Source organism: Arvicanthis niloticus, chromosome 9 (assembly GCF_011762505.2).
Source record: "Arvicanthis niloticus isolate mArvNil1 chromosome 9, mArvNil1.pat.X, whole genome shotgun sequence".
Classification (NCBI taxonomy): domain Eukaryota; kingdom Metazoa; phylum Chordata; class Mammalia; order Rodentia; family Muridae; genus Arvicanthis; species Arvicanthis niloticus.
Window position 1 is genome coordinate 63,323,087 of NC_047666.1, and position 22,823 is coordinate 63,345,909.

Consider the following 22,823-nt stretch of genomic DNA (forward strand, 5'->3'; position numbering starts at 1 on the left):
TTTGTTTAGCTTCTCACTTGGGAAAGTGACCCACATCATAGCTTATATCAGCATCTCATTTGCTTTTATTGCTAAATGGTTTCCTATGCTTGGCATTTGTTCATTTTATTTATCCGTCTATTGGTTAATAAATGTTTGAGTGGTCTTTATTTTTCCAATTAATTATAAATAGTCATTCTCTGAAGATCAGTGTCTGATTTTTATTTAGCTATGCATTTATACTTTTATATGTATGTATATATATCTAAGACAGGATTACTGGGTAGTATGTAAGTTTGTGTTTGATATTTTGAAGATGTTATTTCCTAAGGTGGATGCATCATTTTATATATTCCAACCTGTGGTAACTGGCTATGGCATTTCTACATCATACACTTACCATATGTGCTTTAACTTTATTCACCATACTGATAGGAAGTGGTACTTCATTTCTGTCTTAATTCACATTTCCTTAATGAAGAATGATGCAGAACTTCTGCTTCTATGCGATTGGTCATTTCTATGGCTTCTTTAGAAAACTGTCTGGTTAAATCCTCCCCCTATTTAAAAATTATGTTAATTGGGTTTTCTATAAAATCATATGGTTTTTTGTATATTCAGAATGGTAGTCCTATATCAAATAATGTAGTTTATATGCGTTTATGTTTTAGTTTATTGATTTTACTATTGGAATCACAAGTTACCTATGTTTTCTTATGTCAATTATACTTTTGTATCATTGTGTAAGAAATCATTGTCTAGTGCTCACTTCAGCAATACACACTCTAAAATTGGAATGATATTGAGAAGATTAGCGTGACCTTTGTGCTAAGAAGGTACACAGATTCATAAAATGTTCCATATTTTAAAAATATTGCCTAGTTCAATGTCATGAAGAATTTTTAAGTTCTAACCCTTATACATACATAGGTTTATGAACATTTGAGTTAATTTTTGTATGTGATATAGAGAATACAAATGAATTTCTTTCATATAAATACTCTGTTGTCTATTAAAGGAATATTTTACTTATTGAGTTGTTTTGATATTCTCATAAAAATTAACCTATTATAAAGAAAATGAATTTATATCTAGTTAGTCAGATCTATTCCACATATCTATATGGTGTTGGATAAAAATAGTAAGAATGCAATTCTCTTTTCCTTGATCTTACAAGAAAAAAAATTATCTTTTATCTATAAGTACATTGTTAGCTATATTCATTGATTAATAAAAACTACACATTTCACCAACAACAATGAACATGATATTATGATGACTCTCATTTGAAATGACATGTCCGTTTGTAATAAAGTGTTAACTATATATCCTTTTTGAGGAGGGCTAACATGGTGAGACCAAGAGGTTAGCACATTCCAAGTCAGAACCTGGACTGATGACAACACTGTCACCTTGCAGTACAACCCCTCAATTGGGTCTCCTTTGACACTTTTATCAATTGGGCTTTAGTGCCTCCGCCCTTCTGAGAGTTGGTGATTGTCTTTGTTCATGGTGCCATGATGCAGTTGCTCATCAGCTCATCACCTTAAAAATTAGATTACTTATTATATAACTTTCATGGCATTAAAATTGGATAAGAGTTCATCCAAGGCCTTCTAATTCTAGCCTATGTATCCTTTTCTTAAATAAACTTTATATTCTAATATAGTCTAAAAGCAGCTCATTCTACATAAAGCAGTGGAGAGGACCATAACACAAGGGACTAATTATAAAGGTGTTAGAAGTGGTGCTGAGGCAAATAGGGAACACTGAGGCAAGGAAAGAGTTGGGAGTGGCCACCACTTCCTGCTGGAAGGACAAAAAGTGGGCTGGTACCATCAGAACCTGGAGTCATGACCAGCCATTGAGAACTAGAACCTTGCAGGGAGAGCAGCCCCTATGAAGGCACAGTTTAAAGCAGATAGAACACTGGGGAGAGATACCTCAAAATCCCCAAGGCTCCAGTTTCTGCCAGGACCTCCCATTAGAACAATATAACCAAAGGTCAATCAAGAGGTCATTCTGGGGATTGTGGGTTTTAGAAATCAATACCCTCCATCAGGGAACAGAGATGCATGCAGTGGGGTGAGGGGGCTGGGTATCACAGAAAGGGTGGGTCTGAGAGCATATCTTAGAGTACTGGTATGAAAGATCAGTCAATATGTTGATCTGCCTGGGCGCCAAGGTAAATTATTAGAAACTAGAGAGTTAAATATTTGGTAAAAACACATGAATGCTCACCACTAACATTATGAATGGATACATTAAAGAGTCATTTATTCAGACCATTCCTAAGCCATTGAGCAGTTACATATTTTGTGTAAGTGACACAGAGAGAGAAGAGAGTGGGTGTGGGGAGGGGGGACTTTAAAACAAAATCCTATTTAACTAGGTGCAGGAGTTACCTTCTAAAGCTTGTCACCCAAATATGTACTCAGTGTGGATGTGAGACTTATCCCCCAGCCCTGCCTGGCACTACCTGTGTTGTCCTAGGCCATGAATATTTTATGAGGAACACTGAAACTAAGGGGACCTGGGCCAGGAGGAGGCACATGGATGAGTGTTAATTTATTGTTCTGTGTACCACCCTGGGGACAGTAATTTCTAAAGAAAGCTCATCAAAAGTTAAAGCATTGAAACATTTACGACATGTGCCTCTGGCAGCACCAACAAATAAACATGTGGAATAAATTATTCAAAAGTGTACAGCCTTCAACAAGGCTGGGACAACAGTACCCGGAAGCTGAATGACTGTCAGAGTGTGCAGTCAGAGGAGGCCTGGGAAACAGGGTGGAGGGCCCTTGTCTGACTCTCCTACTGTGGGCCAAGGTGGTATGCGTCCAGATTTCCATGGAGGCTCTTGATTGTTGAATGTTCTACAGCTCAAAGTTCCCCTGAGTCCTGTTCTGAAAAGTTAATAGCTATGTGAGGGTCAAAACAGAGTAAAACTTTTAGTTTCTTCTTGAGGATAAGATGGTTTCTCATTGGCCTCTGCACAATTGGACATTAGCACACAGAAGGAGACTCAGTTGGCCAAAGAGAGGATGAAACCCCAGGCTGGCTCTGTCTATGAGATCGTTTCCTTTCTGCCTGCACCGATTGTCTTTCCTCATCTTTCAGATCTGAGTATCTTGTGGACTTTCAGTATTGAGGGAGTTCTGAACCTTAGTTCTCATCTACCTGGCCTTATGCACTGATGGATGATGACCACCAACTTGAAGGATATTTGAGATAGGATCAGTATCTATGTTTCTCAGACCTATCCCTGAGCTCAGGGGATAAGCTCTCAAATCTTAGGACCTTAGGGCAGTTATCCTTTTACTCTTGAGATTCTTCATAGTTGGTTAGGAGAAGGCAATGGTGTTAATACTAGGCTAACACAGAGCTTACACAATAGAACCACTACTAAAGGCTGCATCCTGGTGATTTTATATACCACTTACTGTTGTTTCTCATTTCTACTCATTTTTAAATTAGTGATTTCGGCCCTGGCTCTTCTTTCTCACACTTTCTCATTCTGTGACTCTCCTCTGTCATCTCTCATGGAGTGCAGCTCCTACTTCTTACCTCTAGATCCATTCCCACAAAGAATTTCTAGCCAAAAGATATGGCTGCACAAAGACACAGAGTGATAGCTGGAATAAAGGAACTGAATGAGGGTGGGCAGTCCTGTTTGATTATAAAATGTGTGTGTATGTGTCTTTCCTGGATCTGAACTTAGAACTGAATTATTCACCCCTTTTAGTCATTGGTGGGCTCCACATCAGGTAAAAAGAAGGCTGGGAAATGTAGTCTTTGGCAGGGAGCCTGAAAGCCACAGAGCCTAGCCACCAAAGAGATATTCTCTTACTCAGTGTGAAATGGTAAGGGGAATAGAATGTGGGCCGGGTAGGTGATGAGATTGGTTCAGTTTTGAAAAGGGCAACAGGTGATACTGACTGACTGTCACCCCTTGAGATATTCTATGGTAGGAAACGAGAAAGGAAGGAATGATCTGGAAAAGGAACATGCTGTTATAAATCTGTGAGTGAGGAGAGGCATGCATCCATGGGGTCTCCACAGTTCCTGGCTGGCTCCTTCGAAAACTACATCCCCTTCACTGAAGCTTGGGACTGATATTTCTGCCCAGGGTTCAATTCCATTTTGATGTTGCTATAAGTAAAATGTTATTTTTCATAATAAATTTGATCTTTGACATTTCATACAGGTTTATAATGCATTTTGATTCCCCCCTCATCCCTCTCACCCCATCAGCCCTACTTCTTCCATAGAAATCTCTTTACTATATGCATGTCTTTTGTTTTGTGTCCTATAGAGTTTAGTAGGGCCATCGGTGTGATCCTAGGTTTGAAACTACCTCTTAGAGCTTGGAGGGAACACCAGTGGTTACTTACATACATAGATACTGTGCCTCCCTGTTTCCCAGGATCTTTAGTTGCCATAGTTCAGTAGTAAGTGGTAGAGCTCATGAGTGCCTTCCCATCATAGCTGATTATTGGGCAGGTCCAGTTCATTCAGGCCCAGTGCCAGCGAACACCGCTGTTGTGTGCTCATGATTGCCATGGCAGTGTCATGCTTGGAAGATGGCATCTTACAAACCTCTCCCTGTCTTCTGGCTCTTACATTCTTTCTACTCTTGCTTATGCACTGTTGGTGAGCCTAGTGAGTTTAAAAGTAGCCTTTCTTTGTGCATATACACATAGATATTTAAAAGGCAATTTTTGTTCTATGCCAGTTCATCTAAAGAGCCATAGTTGATTCCCTCTCTGGTGGCCCAAACTTTTCAGTCAGGAGAATTTTATCAGGTTTATAGTAGTCAACATGTGTTGTCTCTTGTAGAATGGTCCTCAGATAATTATAGAGTCATTGGTTACCTCCACTATAGTCGTGCCATTGATGCAGCCGTGGGTATATCTTGCCTGGAAAGTTGGTGTTTGTCTTAGCTTAGATTTTACTGCTGTGAACAGACACCATGACCAAGGCAACTCGTCTAAGACAACATTTAATTGGGGCTAGCTTACAGGTTCAGAGGTTCAGTCCATTATCATCAAGGCTGGAACGTGGCAGTATCTAGGCAGGCATGGTGCAGGAGGAGCTCAGAGCTACATCTTCATCTGAAGGCCACTAGAAGATTGACTCCCATGTGGTTAGGAGGAGGGTTTCATTGCCCACCCCCACAGTGACACACTTCCTCCAACAAGGTCACCACACCTTCTCCAACAAGGCTACATTCACTCTAACAAGACCACACCTCCTAATAGTGCCACTCCCTGGGCCAAGCGTATTCAAACCACCACAGTATTGTAGCTCAGAGAGTTCACAGCTGGGTAAGCAAGCTGGTCCCTTACTCTCCCAGCACTCTGAATAGTGCAGGCACTCTATAGGCTAGGCAGCAGTGCACAGTTCCCAGCTTAGTTTCAGCTTGATTTCTCTATATCTTGCATCCATGGTGTGTGGTGATTTTAGAAATAAGGTCATAGTGGTGATGGTGGAATGGCAAGAGCCTCTGTTGTTTTGTGGCATTCTGGGTCATTGCTGGCCAACAGTTATTATGGGGTATTTCTTATCTGTCACTACTTTTTTGTTTAGGGACTCATTACTTCTAGGGTCAGCATTATTATAGTTTTATGGTGTGTTTGGCTCCAAACTCTTTAAAACTTAGGTAACCAGATTGGTTTTCAAGTGGCTTTTTCATAGCTAATTTATTTAGATTGACTATCTCCTGCCCTCTTCTTCATCTCCCCATTCCCCGACTCCCTTTCCTGTTTGAACTTTTCCACAACCAGAATCCCCCCCCAATCTACCCTAATTTTACCTATGTGACACCCCAGTCCCTTAAAGAAAATCTCCCCAATGCCTTGTTCTAGTCTCTTGGCTTCCAAAGATAACCCAAATTAATCACACAAAACTAAAGAGTTAATGCTAGAATCTCCATGTTTGAGAGAACATGTGGTGTTTGTCTTTATGAGCCTGGTTTAACTTACTCACTGTAATCTCATTCAATTTCACCCATTCACCTGTAAATTTCATTTTTATTTATAGCTGAATATAATTTCATTGTGTGTATTCCACACTTTCATTATCCACCCATCAACTGATGGATATTTACATTTATTTTGTTTTCTATTTCTTGTAAGTAGAGCTGCAATGAACATGAATAGCAAGTGTACCTGTAGGATATAAATTCCTTTGGGTGCATACAAAGGAGTGGTAAGGTTGGGTTGTATGGTAGTTCTGTTTCTTTTAAGGAACTTCCATGTTCATCTCCATCAGCATGTGCTCCCATCAGCAGTGTATAGGGGTTATTCTTTACCCATATATAGGTGGCATGTTTTATCACTTGTATTCTGATGGTCATTTTGACTTGTGTGAGACAGAATCTTGAAACTAGTTTTACTCTACATTTCTGTGATGACTTCAGATATTGAAAACTTTGAAAAATGTTTCCTAACCATTTGTATCTCTACTTCAGAGAACCCTCTGTTCAGTTCCACAGCCCGTTTTTCTAATTGGGTTGTTTGTTTTCTTGGAGTTTAGTTTTTTGAGTCCCTTGTATATTCTAGTTACTGTCTATCAGATGTATAGCTGGCAAATATTTTCTCCCGTCCTCTTGGCAGCCTCTTCCCTCAATTAACAGTTTTCTCTGCTATAGAGAAGCATTTTGGTTTCATGAGATCCCATATGTTGATTGCTGGCCCTATTTCTTGTGTGTGAGGGTCTTATGCAGAATCTGTGCCTATGCCTGCCTGTGAAAGTGTGGTCCTTACCTTCTCCTCCAGCAGCATCAAGGGACTGAGCCTGATATTTTGTGTTTTGTTCCATTTGGAGTTGAGTTTTATAACTTTAAGGGGTAGAGAGCTACTGTGATTCTTCTGCATGTTGATACCCAGGCTTCTCAGCTTCGTTTGTTAAAGATGTTCTTTTTTTGCACATGAAGCTGGAGTTCTGTGGATTTATATCTCGGATTTCTTTTCCTTTCCTTTCTATGTGTCTGTTTGGTGGCATAATACTGCTGCTTTTATTACTGTGTCTCTATGTATAACTTGGACTTAGGTATGGTGGTACCTCACTTGGTACAGAGTGTCCAAAGTTGCTTTATCTACCTTTGTTTCTTTGTGTTTCCACATCATTGTAAGATTTTCTTCTATGTCTATAAGGAATCATTGGAATCTTACTTGGGAAGGTATTTCATTTGTGGGTTGCATCTGGCAGGATGACTGTTTTCACATTATTAATTTTCTGATCTGTGGCACTTTTTTTCATCTTCTGCTGCCTTCCTTTATTTTTTCCTTCTGTGTCTTGACCCTTGTTGAGGACATCCTTCATCTCTTTTGTTACGTTTATTCACAGGTTTTTATTGTTTTGTGTGACTATTGTGAATGAGATTAATTCACTAATTTTTGTTTTAGCATGCTTGTCTTTTTAAAAATGCATCATCTTCTTTGTGTGAATGATCCAGTTTCTCTATCTTATATTTAAGCCCAGATATTTTGTCTAACCTCTGATCTATTTTATTGATGAGATTATCCATGGAACTTTTTATTTGACTAGTTAAAATTTTAATTTCTGTTTTCATTTCACTTTAAGGTTTCTTCAATATTTCTATCTCTTTATTAATTTCTATTTTTGTATATTGATCTGCTTGTGGCTTGGGGTGTTAGCTTATTTCTGGGTAGTCTTGGTTCATTCAAGTGTTTGTTGGTGTCCTTTCTAGGTTCTTTGCATTATTTGAACACATCTGTAATCTTTTTGTTTGAATTATGAGTCTTGAATTTTGTCTAAGTTGTCTTGCCTGGAGATCATTACTATAGGACTGATGATTTATTTTTGTGGAGAGGGAGACATATTGGCTGGATTTTTCATATTGATTGGGGGTTGTGTTGTTGTTTTCATCTAGAAGATCTGGGAATCTTGAGTTGGCTTATTGGTTGTATCTTTTAATATACATTTCTAGTATACCTGGATGGAAGCTGGAGGTGGAGAGTAGACCGAGAAGACTGAGGGAGACTTGAGCTGGCTGAAGGGAGTAAGGTTAGGGTCTGCCAGGCAGGGCTTTTGGTGTTACAATGGTTAGAGAGGGCACCCAGGGCAAAGGAGAGGTTCCATGCAGGTGTGTATGTGTGTGTGTGTGTGTGCTCATGCATGCATGCATAAGTACCCATGGGCATGCTCACATCCATTGCAGTCTATGTTTCTGGGTAAAATTGCATGTGATGGTTAGACTGGACAGGGCTAGATGTCATGGTGGGAGGAGTGGCTGTAGGTGTTCAGAGTAGGTGATGCTGTCTTTCTGTGTTGCTGTGGGCAGGGACACATATGGTGATTAGGTAGGAAAAAGCTTCAGAGGCAGAGGAGTGGTCATCGGTGATTGGATGGAGTGAAGGAGACCTGCTCAGTCTTGGTCCATGCCAGACTGGACCACATGGACTACATGTCATAGGTAGTTTTAATTGAAATTGTCCTTTGTAACTATTTCTTATACTAAAATAAATAAGTTGTAAGACTATTTTTTTCTCTAGAAAAAAATATGATGATTAAAATAAAGCAAAATATCCCTAGAGCTCATATCCTCTTAATATTTGTCACCTAAAAGAGTAGCTATAATTATCCCTTTAGTTTTAATATCCCCACACTTAAGCATTTTTATGATTGACTTTATATTTGCTCCAACAGTAAAGACACATGTGTGTACATACACACATACACTTATGTGAGAAGGTTTTGGATAAATGATTTCACAAACCACAGTTCTTAAACTATACTCAAATGCAACCCACAGCGACTTCACAGAAATGATACCAGTTTTAAAACACCTTCGAGGGAGGCACTATCATTGATAGATACCACACAACTGAGTGTTACATGGTACAATATGTCTCAATGGGATTATGTTTTAGTAAAGACACATGATCGGAAGTCACAGTACAGGGTGTTCACAAGCTCCACAATAGACCAAGAAGCACAGACTATATCCCATTTGATTCCAAGGTTGGAGAACTAAGGGAATAGCCAACAGGTGCACACATGCTATAAGTCAATAATTAAGGATGAAATAAAATAGTATTTATTTCTATTTATGTCTATTTCCCCCAATGACTATTAAGTTGTCAGGACATAAATACTTATGAAGTTGTTTGCACTTAACTACTGAGTAAATCCAACTTTTAACCTAGAGGTAATGCATAAAAGTCACTGAGACGTTACAGGCATGGTGAAGTGAGAAGGTCTTGGAAGAGCTGCACAAAGAACTTTCTATGTTTAATAGAGATTTAAGAGCGAAGCACACAGCCAAGAGTAGAAAAGCGTACAAATATAAACACTGAATTTCAAAGCCATGGGAATTTATTCAGAGGTGGCAATAGTCTGCAACAAACTGTGAGGTGGTAAAGTGCCAGATGGCTGGCTTCTTTTCCACCTGCTCTTGGGGTCTTGCACCAACTTGTCTCTTAGGTCTTCAAGTAGGTCTGTGCTCGCGTTTTTCTTGTTGTCTTTAAAGCCCCCCCCCATTTGTGCACGTGCACGTGTGCGTTTGTGCAAACATGTATTCATTTGTGTGCACACGTGTGCATGTGTGAAGGCCCTGAGGGGTTTCTGGTCATGTCCATCTTTTTAAATCTTTAGGATACCGCTTTACTTACAACCTCCAGGGTGGCTTGGGTTTCATAGAGAATGATGCCAGAGAAGCATAGAATGTGTCCATAAACATCTCCCTGCATGGAGCACGTCAATTATTCATTTGAAGCAGAGACTCCTCGGGTGGCCCAGGCCATCAGCTTTGAGACTCTGGCCCTCTTCAGCTGACAGCCCATTCTCAGCCTCAGCAGTTCTGGCTAAAATAAGACCTTCTCCTCTGCTCATTGTATACATTTCTACAGGGTTGTGTCTAAATTAAGAAGTTACAAATAAGGGCAGCTCCAAGGCCTGGGCTATGAGGAGAAGTTATCGAAGGATGGGAAGTTCATGAAATGAGACAATGGTTGGAGAGAAGCTGTGGGTAAATGTATCCTGTGAGCTGAGACAAGGCGCCCTCGGTATGGTACTTGAGACTTGACACTCACACAGCTTCTCAGAAAACAGAAGGCCAAAGATACTCAATTACAGGGAATGCTGGAGCAGTGTAGCTGGTAAGAGAGGCCAGCGCATACCACTGGGATGTGTGATGTTAGCCACTATTGACTTGCAGTTTGGACTTTTCTTGTTTCAGTTTAAATGATTTTTCCATATACGGCCTGGAGCATGTAAATTAGATTTTGTCTTTTGCTATTGGGGCCAAGATCATTATTTCATTCCCCCAGAATTCACTGGAAACACAAACCCTTCAAGTTCTCTTGTTCTCTCTTCCTTGATGTGCCAGGAGCTCAAAAGTGCTGGGTGAAAAGTTCCCTCTGGAGTCAAAAGGTATTTTCACTCTGGTTCCTTGGACCCAGTGGTCAAAAGAAGCATTCAGAGAAAACAGATAGGACTGCCCTTTCATGGATGAGAAGGAAGAGACTTAAAAACCAACTGTCTGTCAACCACTGCCCACTGTTGAGAAGGTTGGAGGAGCTGTCTCTCCATCCAGCACAAAGGCTTGCTCAGGCTTGCACTAGCTGTCAAGAAGGAACTCAGCTCTAAGCCTCCACAGCTCTATCACTGGGTGGACTTTGTGTTTTTTCTCTTTCATGGAGAATAGGAAACTAAGAAAAACTACAAATGGCCTGTACTTTGTTTTTGAATCTTCCTGATGTAGACACCAAGTCAATGATGCAAGTGCATGATTTATTTGAAGATAAAAACTCCAGTAGATTAGTGGGGCAATGAGAGAATGATGGAAAATAGCCAGGAAAAGGACTGTCCTAATCTAGGCAACCACCGTGGGCAACGGGAGCTTCGCTCTGCTGCTAATTCATGGTCTTTAGAGCTCTGCAGCTCATCATGCCTATGGCTTTCTGTTGTGATAATGAAGTAACTTAGACTGGGTAATCTATAAGCAACAGGAATCTGTTGCTCACCAGTCACAGAAGCTGGAAAGTTCAAGGTCAAACTGCCAGCAGTCTGAAGGCCCGCTTTCTGCTTCCAATATAGTGCCCTGTTACTGTTTCCTCACATACTGGAAGACAGAGGGCAAAGGGGAACCAAGAGCTCCTTCACTCTCATTTATGGGAGTACTGCATTGTCCAAAGGCTTGTCCTCATAAGCTAATCACTTCCTGAAGGACTTACATCTTTGTACTGCCATCTTGATGCTAAGGTTTCAATGTGTACTGTGGGGGAAGGGAGGAAAAGAGGAAGGGAGGGAGGGAGGAGGGAGATATAAGGAGAAAGAGAATAAGAGACAGAGAAATAGACAGAGGCAGGGAGAGAAAGAGTGGGGAATGGAGGGATAATATTTTGTGTTTCCAGTTCCTTGAGCATACATATAGGCAGAGAAGTCTCAAGGCTTCAAAAGACCCTCAGACAGAAAAACGTGTATGTTGCTGTTGGTAACTGAATTTTAAATTGCAAGGGCAAACTTCCAGGAATTTGGAGTGACGGTGACAGTAACACTGTCCCCAAGTTCTAAGGTACATGAGCCGAGATTTAGTGAGAAGGTCAGAAACTTGAAAATTAAAAGTGATTTTCTTAATTCTTTGAGAATTCTATACAACATATGTGATCATACCTATCCCCTCTTCCAAGCCTTCTCAGATCCACTCCCTTACCTGGACACTCAACTTCATAAACTCATTAAGAAATAAAACAAAACATGAAGCCCAATTTTTTGTTGTTCATCTACCCATGGGTGTGATGCCAGCCAATGGAGCTGGAGCATGGTCAACTTACCAGGAGCCAGATTCTTAAATAAAACTAACTTTCCCTTTCTCATCTTGAATCAGTTGCTGATAGCTCCTTGGAATAGGGGTGGGTTCTCACTTATGGCCACTGACCTATCTAGCCCTGATAATGGTGCTATGACTTTTATCTTATGGAGCGGGTTTTAAACCCAATTAGACAGCGGTTGGTTACTTCCATAACATTCATGCCACTATTCCACCAGTGGGTGTGTCTTAACAGGATACTTAGTAGTGTAGTTAGAGTTCATAGCTGGGTAGTATTGGTAATAGCTTGTCTCCTTTGGTAGTCTGTGTAACACCTTCCAGCTCTATGAAAGCTAGGCAGTAAGAATGAAGCTTGTAGATCAGTACCAGCTTGGTTTCTCCATATTTTATAGCTCAGGTATATGGTATCTTTGACAACAGAGTCTTATTGTCAGGTACTAGAGAGTTAACCAAGAGCAGTGGCAATAACCATTAGTCTTGGGGGTCTATAAAGTCTTACTGGTCCCAACTTTTAAATCTCTAATACTCAACAATCTTTCAACTCTCCACTCAATCCATGGCCCACTATGTCTATGACTAACAGATTCTATACACTCCAGTACTCAGCTTGATATCCTATCTATCTATCTATCTATCTATCTATCTATCTATCTATCCAGGTCAAAGCAAAAGCAAAATTCAATACTGTGAATCCATGTTCTATAGCTCAATGTCTGGCACCTGAAACTCACTCATCATCTTCTGGGATCCAAAAGACTTGGGCAGCCCCATTTTTCCAGCCCTGCCATTTGAAGCACACACTGCTGTCTTAGGCTCATGATGGCTCCATAGCTGCTACTGTACTGAGCATTCATAGTTTGGCACTCCCAACATTCTGGTTTTTCCATTGCAGCTGAGGCTGTACCTTCACCAGTGGCCCTTCCCATTCTCACTTAAAAAACTTGACCTTGACACATGCTGCTAGGTCTCAGCCACTTTCCATACCACCTTAGTCTTCTATCTATTGACACTATAATATAGCTCTTTCACACTCCAGTTACCCACTCTATGCATCACCCTTCCTTGTGGTTCTATCCTCCAATAGCTTTCTGCCATGGAAAGCTTTCTTCTATCTGTATTACTTGCAAAGCTTGTACCACATGGGAGACTCTTACACATTGCTAAGTTGGGCTTCCAATTTGAGGTGCAGCCTAGTTCTCCTGGACCACAGCTTCTGTGTGCTGACTTGGAGGCATACTTCCTGTTAAAAAAAAAAAAAAAAAAAAAAAAAAAATTGCTTCAGTGATGTTACCATCTTGTTAATCAGAGCTGATTCTTCAGTCTCAGTTGATCAGCATCTATTGTTCCAGTAAAGCAAAGAAATAGTGCTGGTCTCTTGTTAATCACAGCTGATTATTCAGCCCCAGCTGACCAGAAAACATAGATTTTCAGTCCAAAATATCACATGAATGGCCTGTATAGAGTCTTTGCTTCCCTCTGACACGTCCCAGCCAGGCCTACATTGTCTGCATTTCTCTCAGCATTCCTATCTTCCAAGCTTCCACAACAATAGCCCATTAACCTCAGCACTCAAAGTGTTTTCCAACTGAAAGTTCCAAACACAGAATCCTTCAACAAAACATGATTGAGTCCATTACAGCAATACTCCACATTACAACTTCTGTTCTAGTTTACTTTTCAGTTGCCATGATAATTCTGACCAAAACCACTTACACCAGGAAAAGGTTTATGTAGCTTCTAGGCTATAATCAATGAAAGAAAGTAAGGAAAGTCAAGGCAGAAACTCAAGTAGGAACTGATGCACGAACGATGGAGCGGTGCTGCTTACTTGCTCACTCCCAGATTTATGTTTAGCTTGCTTTCTTATACAGCCCAGGCTCACCTGACTAAGGATGGTGCCACCCTCAGTGGGCTGGGCCATCCACTATCATTCTTCATTTAAGGCAATTCTTCATAAACATGGCCACATGCCAATCTGATCTGGCCAGTCTCTTAAGACTCCCTCAGATGACAGTAGGCTGTGTCAAGTTGACAGCTAAAGCTAACGAGGAAAGATGGCAAAACCATCTGATAAAAGATAGAACAAAAATCAGGGGAACTAAGAAAAAAAGATGATATCATTGAGGGCAGTTCTGGGTTACCTGGAACCATGGCAGAAAGCTATTGGAGGATAGAACCACAAGGAAGGGTGATGCATAGAGTGGGTAACTGGAGTGTGGAAGAGCTATATTATAGTGTCAAACAGATAGAGAGACTAGTGATAGTTCGGTGTATCCTTATCACCCACCTACCAATATTCCAACATTACCTCATATTGGCTGAATCTAACTAGAAGTCAGTTAGAAAGAGAATCTAGGATCTATTCCTTCAGAGATCACTTTCTGAATTTATGTATTAGAAGAAAGAAGTGGCAGTCTGAACAATTGGTAGTGGTCATAAACCATCACGTGATGTAAACCTGGGTCTCTACTCTCAAGCCCTTTGCTCTTTATATGCATGATGAGTTGGGTTCAAAATTTCCAAAGTGGATGCTGGGAATTTCTGTGGAATTTGGACATAATACATGTTGAGAAGTGATGAATAATAGAATGGGGACCATATTCTTTATCTCACTATCTTCTTGAGTATTCTGGGGCTCTTCCTATCTCTCTGCCCTTTGCTTGGTCCTATGATTTGATCTTGTTCCTTACCTGTCTTCCCCTTTTCAGCCTCCTAAGATCAGAGGGTTTTGTTTTGCAGCTTCAGTAAGATCAGAGTCCAACTATTTTTGAAGAATATGCTTTGGTAGCTGAAACACAGTTGTGTTTTTTCTTTTTCTGAAGTTATTGCCATTTAGACATATTGTATTTCCCATAAGCCAGAATACCAGTGGTATTAAAAAATAACAATTTGAAAGCCAACCTTGGGTTTTCCCTGTCCTGTTCCTGGGATTTTCATGCATTTACTAGGTTTCACATTTATTCTCCCCATCTTTGTTGCTTTCTTAGTTGAAGCAGACAAGAGGGGAAATTGTTACAAGGCCAATAAGAAATTTGATAGCAGTCTCTAATACCCTGGATTGCATTTTTGGAAGTAGAGTCAAGTAATTAACTCATTTCAACTCTGCCCCAAAACACATGGCTATACATCCTTTGAACATACAATGTCAGGTAAGTAGGTATGTTTCATAGTTCTAAGCTGCTACCTGCTATGAGATATTGTACTTCAAAGCAAGTTATAGCTGTAGTTCAATGTGAACAGGCATCAGTAGAAGTTCCAATTCTAGAGGCCAAAGTAGGTTTCTTCTTGGAGGAAGTTAGTAGAGGATTTTAAGTGTTCTATGGTCTTCATGTTTGAAGGACTAGAACAGGTTGATTCAGAGAAGGAGCCCATATGATGTTTCTTTCTTCTTTACCTATAATAACTTTACATGAAACCCTCTTGGCAGATGTTGTCCCAATCCAACTCCTCTGGGGTCTTTTTTACATCTCTTCTCTTGACTTTCAGTTGAAATTGCTGGGATATGGTTAAGAAATACCCTCTGAAAGGCAATTTCATATCCTTTGAGTGAATCTGTTTGTTTCATTTTCTGCATCAACTGGATAGTGGTTTGTAAGAGATGGTGGAAAGAACAATATCCTAGCCCTTGAGAAGTGAAGGACTCTGGAAAACTCCCCTGAATTCTTCATGCCTGCCGTTGTGCCTTGACAGACACTCTCTGAAGCACAGAATGAACAGTGCTAGCCTTTGCAAAGGGGCTTTTCCTTTACTGCCTAAGGTCAAGTCCTAATCTAGGGTATTGGAGCTGTTACCATGTCTGTCAGTTTTCTGCAACATGATTTTATGATGCTTTTGTGGGAAAGGAAGAGTCTGTGGAATTGTATTGATTTCCACGGCATTTTTGGAGCATTTATGTGACTGTGATAGAACATAATGTTACTATTCACCGAGGGCCAAGAAATCCTATTCATCAGTGGCCTGGAGTTTGGCCACTTCTGGTCTGTTGGACCCAGTTTCATGATCCTTAGGACATCCAGGCATGGTGATGCTAAGCTGGCTGTCGTGATTTGACATCCAACTCATTTTTATGAATCATTATTGATGTATGGTCTACCAGCCAACTTACATAAATTTTATTCAGAATTTGGGCATCTGTACTGAATTTAGAGTCTGTGTCAGGAACTCTTCTCTGGAAATGTACTCAGATGAGTCTTTGCACTCCTTAGCATGAAGTGAGTCCCATCCAAGAGTCTTGGTGAGCTCGTATATAAACATGAATGAATCAACTCCCCAACACCACTCTCTGCTTTTTGCCAGCTGGATCATCCTAGGGGAAGTCACCAGCCCAGAGGTCGATAGTGAGTCATCAGAGTGTGCTTACAACTAGGGAGCCTGAACTTCAGCCTGGATGCATTGAAGCCACTCTGGACTCATCCATCTCCAGTGCTTGAGGATGAGGATAGGGGTCAGCAATGATTACAGTATCTGGGGACATAATCATCTTGACCATGATCATGGTTAATTCCATGGGATTTAATAACCAATTATTTTGAAGTATAAAAAAATGTGTTAATTGTAGAAAAATCTGAAAGAGGAGGTAAAGCATAAAAATAGTATTCTATTATTTTATGCCTTAGAAAAAACTACTATAAACCCTAGTTTAATTCATGTTGACACATTGTTGAAAGAAGTCATACTATGTATTTAATTTTTTATAATATTACTTATTTTAGAACACAAGATAATCTTAACAAGATACCACTTATGAAACTCAGAATTTTAATAATTTTATAATATTCCATCATATGGATATTAATCTTGATGTTTATCCAATGACTTAATACTTAATCATTGTACTATCATTGTTTTTCCTGAAATCTGGACTATTTTCTGAAATCACTAGAATCAAGGACTCTATTGATATGATTGCTGAAATGTCCAGGTTTTTCCAGTTATATTATTTTGATTGTATGTGTTTCTGTGGTTGGAATTACATAGGCATATGACTGGTATGTAGAGGCAGCTTTGAGGTAATTGCTTTTTTCTTATTGTTTGATTATGTGGGTCACTTCATCCATGTCCTAGAATTATCCTGTGGACTCAGGTGCCCTTCTTGGAAGGCAGGATGTCTTTGTTGTCCTTGTTTGTGTGGTGGACAGAGCATATGTTCTGGCCCAATGTAAATCATTTTCATAGGCACTGGGGTCTGGTCCTGGCCAAGGAACTTTTATCTTACTCTGGGAATGGGTGGGCCTTTTGTATCAAATCCTAAGACTTTCCACATCTTCTGACCCCACCACTAATGTGGAAAAATGATTCTGGGGCAATGGATGGATCATGAGTGCTTCTCTATTGGTGCTATTTCATCGGTTGGATGAAGGCCAGGTTTTGGCAAGGGAATCCACTGGACAAATTGTAAACTGCGGTTTTAGCTTCAAGGAAATGTGTCCCGGTTGTTGAATGGTCATCCAAAAAAACTATGAAATGCTTTTGATAACTTCAACTTCTGGAAACAATTTAGAGGCCAAGTAGGGTCAATCAGTAAGACTTCCCAGAAAGGGGATGCTTTTCTGGTTTGGGGGTTGCCAGTTGTTTTTGAGCCTTAAAACCTGTATACACACAGTGTTGACCTAAGGGGGGAATTATTACTCTACAGAAGAGCATTTCATAAATGCTTTGCTGCCACATTCTTTGCTTTGATGTCATTTTTGTTTGATAGTGAATACTTTATCACAATCATTCTCTCTTTCCTTAATCCTTAGGGTATGCCACTACACCATTTTGATGAGTCCTAAAAATTCAGCTTTAATCTAAAACTTATTGGATTGGCTTTATGAAATCGGGATTTCTTTTCTTTCTTTTTTTTCAGACATATGTAGTGTTTAGGATACTGGTTCTTACTGACTTGAAACTATGATTCTTAATTGGATACCTTTGAAAGTCTAAAACTGCAAATTCTTAACTGAAGTTAAAAATAAGAAGACCTCATTATAAAAGAAGGCAAAAATGGGGGAGAAGAAAGAGGGACAGAAGCCATGACAGTAATTATTGCTGTTCTTGGGTTTCAACCAGTACCACCATTAAAGTCCAATTCTAAATGCTTTTTAGCCTCTCAGAAATGGGTGTTCTGGCTGCATCTGGCTCTCTGGAGACCCAGTCAGGAAGTTAAGCTGGCAATATCATCATGCTTGTTAGATCTGAAACATGCTATTTCTTGGTCTTGGTACACAGCCTCCATGTTTTCCCCCCTTAGAGGCCATGCAGCCAGGTCTCTCTGACTCATCCTTGTTTGGAGCACAGGGAGGGAATGGGTGCATCCAAAACCACCTTTCCATTTTTGCTTCAACTCTGACTTAGACACATAAGCAGAGCCTAGGGACCAATGTGAATTTGGCTAAAATGACTGTCATTTGAATCTTTGTTAGGTGAAATCATCTGGTGTGAATTGACAGGATTGTAGGTAATCATTTTATAGGACAGTGAAAGGGTGGACCAGAAGTTTAACCAACTGGTAGTATTAGGAGAGTGAGGCAGGCTTTGGAGAAACTGGGAGGCATTTTCATGTTTGGTGTGTATTGCTTTTAAGCCATCTGCATTATGACTACACTTGAACAAATTGGCAAGAGGTGTTGGCACAGAGAAGCTTATGGAGACAGAGGAGATGACACAGGGTGGGCTCTGTGGCCAGACCCTGATATGTGATTCAGTTTTTTTTCTTTTCTTTCTGATTTTAACATCTCTCTTCCTCTTCTCTCTCTGGAAGAGCTGGAGAGCTGGCAGATAGAGGGAGGGCCAAAAGTGGCTCAACAGAACTGAGATTCTTTATCTGTGGGCCAGCTAAGCCTAGAGGGGAAGGGTGGAGATGGGAACGCCCATCCCGCCTCATCTTTGGTGGAGGAAGGAGTGAAGGTCCAGGCTGAGTTTTTTATAGTTTTCTATATATTCTATTATTCTAGAATAATATTCTAGATATTCTAGCAGAGGAATTGGTGATTGGGAATTTATAAGGTGGCTGAGATTTCTGTTTGAATCACTTGCTGGGGGACTTGGAAACAGTAGTTCAATGAATATGTTAAGAGTTCCCAGTTCCTCAGAGCCACCCTGTGTCATCTCTGTCTCCATAAGCTTCTCTGTGCCAGCACCTCTTACAATTTGTTTGAGTGTTGTCACAATGCTGATGGCTAAACAGCAACACACACTAAACATGGAAATGCCTTAAAAAGGAAATAAAGCGTAAGGAAAGAAAGTAAGCCATGTCCTGTTTCATCTCCTATAAAAGCTATTTAAGCCCGCTTTTAAAAGGAGACATTCTCTTTAGCCACCTACCAAGTCTCCCCAGCGAGAAAGCTGCTCTAACCACCTGTTTTCTGAAAGGAAATATTAAAAATATTCTAAGACTCAAACAGAATTTAGAACACAAAAATTCGCCCAATGTCTGTGTCCTCTGGTTTAAAAATATGTAAAACAAATAAATTAATTAATTAAAAATAACAGAAACCCAAGAGGGTGTGCATGAGTGTCACACCCTTCAAGACATAGGCTCACCAGGGTCTTTCTGTTGTCCCCGTGGAACAAGAGGTCCTTCCTCTTGTTCCACGGGGGCCAAGTCCTCCTCACCTTAACCACTGAGCCATCTCTTCGATTTCTTTACAATTAGATCTAATACATATGATTTAATATGCAATGATTATGTGTATTTTTTTTAGAGTTATCACACAGCTGAAAGGAGGGAATTTCTCATTTTTAAGCATGTTCAGGTACTGCCTCGATTCCTCATTTTCAAACAAGGACTTGACTTTCGAAAGAAGAGTGAGCCTTGGAAAACTGACTAGCAAATTAAAATGCACTACATTTATGAGATCGGCAATTTACCTTCTATAGGCCTTAGTTAATGTCCTATTTAAATAAAATTGATAAAAACACAATCTCATCTGTCCTATTTTTTATTATCTTTAATCTCTTTTTTACAGTCCAGTCATTATCCCCTCCTCCCAATTCACTCTCCTACAGTTCCTCATCCTATTCTATCTACCCCATCTCCAAGATGTCCCCAACCCCAACTCCACCCCACCCTGCCAGACCTCCCCACTCCCTGGGATCTCAGGTCTCTTGAGGGTTAGATACATCTTCTCTAACTGAGGCCAGGCAAGACAGTCCTCTGCTGTATATGTGTTGGAAACTTGTATCAGCTAATATATGCTAATATCATCAAGAGTGAGGTAGCTCAGGCTCAAAATGGCATGAATGGTATGTACTCTCTAATAAGTGGATATTAGCAAAAGATGTACAGAATACTCAAATACAAATCCACAATTCTTGTTCCATCCATTTGCTTGCAAAACTCATGATGTCCTCATTCTTAATAGCTGAATAGTACACCATTGTGTAAATGAACCACATTTTCTGTATCCATTCTTCTGTTGTGGGACATCTGTGTTGTTTCCAGCTTCTGGCTATCACAAAGCCACTAAGAACATAGTGAAGCACATGCCCCTATGGCATGGTGGGGCATCTTTTGGGTATATGCCCAAGAGTGGTATAGCTGGGTATTCAGGTAGATCTATTTTCTATTTTATCAGGAACCTCCAAATTGATTGATTTCCAAAGTGGTTGTACCAGTTTGCAATCCCACCAGCAATGGAGGAGTGTTCTTCTTTCTCCACATTCTCACCAACATGTGCTGTCACCCGAGTTTTCGATCTTAGTAATTCTGATTGGTGAAAGGTGGAATTTCATAATAGTTTTGATTTGCATTTCCCTAATGACTAAGGACTTTGAACTTTTCTCTAAGTGCTTCTCGGCCATTCAAGATTTCTCTCTTGTGAATTCTCTGTTTAATTCTATACCCCATTTTTTGATTGGGTTGTTTGGTCTTTTTGGAGGTTGGCTTCTTGAGTTATTTATATCTTTTAGAAATTAGCCTTCTATTGGATGTGAGGTTAGTGAAGATTTTTTTCTCAATCTGTAGGTTGCCAATTTGTCCTATTGACTATGTCCTTTGCCTTACAGAAGCTTTTCAGTTTTGTGAGGTCCCATTTATCAATTCATGATCTTAGAGCTTAAGCCGTTGGAGTTCTGTTTAGGAAATTTCCCCCCTTGCCAAGGAGTTTGAGGCTTTTTCTCACTATCTCTTCTATTAGATTCAGTGTATCTGGTTTTATGTTAAGGTCCATGATCCACTTGGATACTTGAGCTTTGTGAAATGTGACAAATATAGATCTATCTTTATTTTTCTACATACCAACTGTCAGTTAGACCAGCATCATTTATTGAAGATGCTTCCTTTTTCCATTGTATATTTTGGCTTTTTTGTCAAAGATCAAGTGTCCACAAGTGTATGGTTTTATTTCTGGATCTTCAATTCTATTTCATTGATCCACTGTCTGTCTCCGTACCAATACCGTACAGTGTTTGTTTGTTTTTTTTTTTAATCACTATTGCTCTGTAGTATAGCTTAAGGTCAAGGATGGTGATTCCCCCAGAAGTTTTTAATTGTTTTTGTTATCATGAGTTTTTGTTTTTCTATATGAATTTGGGAATTGCTCTTTCCTTGTCTTTGAAGGATTATGTTGGAATTTTGATGGGGATTGCATTGAGTCTGTAGATTGCTTTTGGTAAGATGGCCATTTTTACTATGTTAATCCCACCAACCGATGAGCATGGGATATCTCTCCATTTTATGAGGTCTTCTTCGATTTCTTTCTTGAGAGACTTGAAGTTCTTGTCATACAGATCTTTCACTTGTTTGGTTAGTTATCCCAAGATATACTTTACTAATTCCGCACACACACCCCCACACACTCTTCTTTCTGAAAGATCTTCACTCACACGTCTCCTGCCCTTTATTTCACCTTTCTCGGGGATCTTGAACACTAGCTACACAACTCAGCTTTTTCAACATGGAGATGCTCAGCTCTTGGCCTTTTGGTTCCACCCTCATTCTCATTTCATAAAGCTTTGACTTCCTACTACTTTCTTGACTTCCATGACTTTCATCTCAAGGATAACATGGAATTTACCCTGTAAACCAGGTTGTCCTTGAACTTGCAGCAGTTCTTCTTCTCCTCCTTCTCCCTGTCTTCCTCCCCTTCCTCCTCTCCCTCCACCTCTTCTCCCTCCTCCTCTTCTCCCTCTTCCTCCTCCTCTCTTCTCGTCCTCTTCTTCCTCCTCTTCTCCCTCCTCCTTTTCTCCCTCTTCCATCTCTTCTCCCTCTTTCTCTTCCTCCTCCTCTTCTCCCTCATCCTCTTATTTCTTCTCCTCTTCCTCTTCCTTCTCCTCCTCTTCCTTCTCTTCCTCACTCCTTCTCCTCTTCCTTCTCTTCCTCTGTCTCCTCCTCTTTTTCCTCCTATTTTCCTCTTCCTCCTCTTCCTCCTCCTTCTCCAGGCCTGGGGTTATAGGTATGCATCACTACGGCCAGCTGATTGCATCATTTTAATGAGAAATAAGTATCATGTATAAGAGATCACTGTGGGACATTGACAGCACATTTTCTGGAGCCAGGGACACTGCAAGTCCACCCTGAATCTGCCACTCTGTTTGTGAGCCTTTCATATTTCATGTGCCTGAGATGCAATTTTCTCATTGAAGAAGCAAGAATAATCAGACTAACTTTATCCAGGACTGATCTGATGGTAACATCGATGAGAACACTCAGAACAGTGCCTGCTGTACAAGTCAGGGCTGCCTCCATATGCATCTTGCTAAACACTGCTCTGGCAGTTGGACTACTGCTGGCTGTGGGTGATGGGAACAGACTTTACTGATAAACCATTCCTCCCTACTGTTCCAGAACTGCAGAATGAGGCATAGTTCTCATTATGTGCTGCCTGAGAGTGGCCAGCACTCCAAACACCACTCCTGGCCAACCATTAGGCCCTTTTATCTACAGCCTTGACAGCATGCCAGCTCAGACAGGGCTATTTGAGCTTGACAATGGAAGCCTGAAGTCGCCAAGTTGAAAGTACCAAGATCATTAACTGGCATTCTTTCCAAGCACATGGGGACCTCTTACAAAATATAATTTCTAAATATGACTGTAGTGGGTGTGTGGGTGCACACCTGGAAGGTG

General features: G+C 40.3%; 1 protein-coding gene and 1 non-coding gene across 6 annotated transcripts in view; both read left to right on the forward strand.

Annotated features, from left to right (window-relative positions):
- Positions 1-22,823, forward strand: part of Ano2 (anoctamin 2) — a 338,029-nt gene that overhangs the window by 194,245 nt on the left and 120,961 nt on the right. The gene's annotated exons all lie outside the window — the stretch shown is intronic.
- On the forward strand, positions 741-847 carry LOC117715910 (U6 spliceosomal RNA). Its single transcript, XR_004607694.1, has one exon. It is a non-coding gene; the product is annotated as a U6 spliceosomal RNA (small nuclear RNA).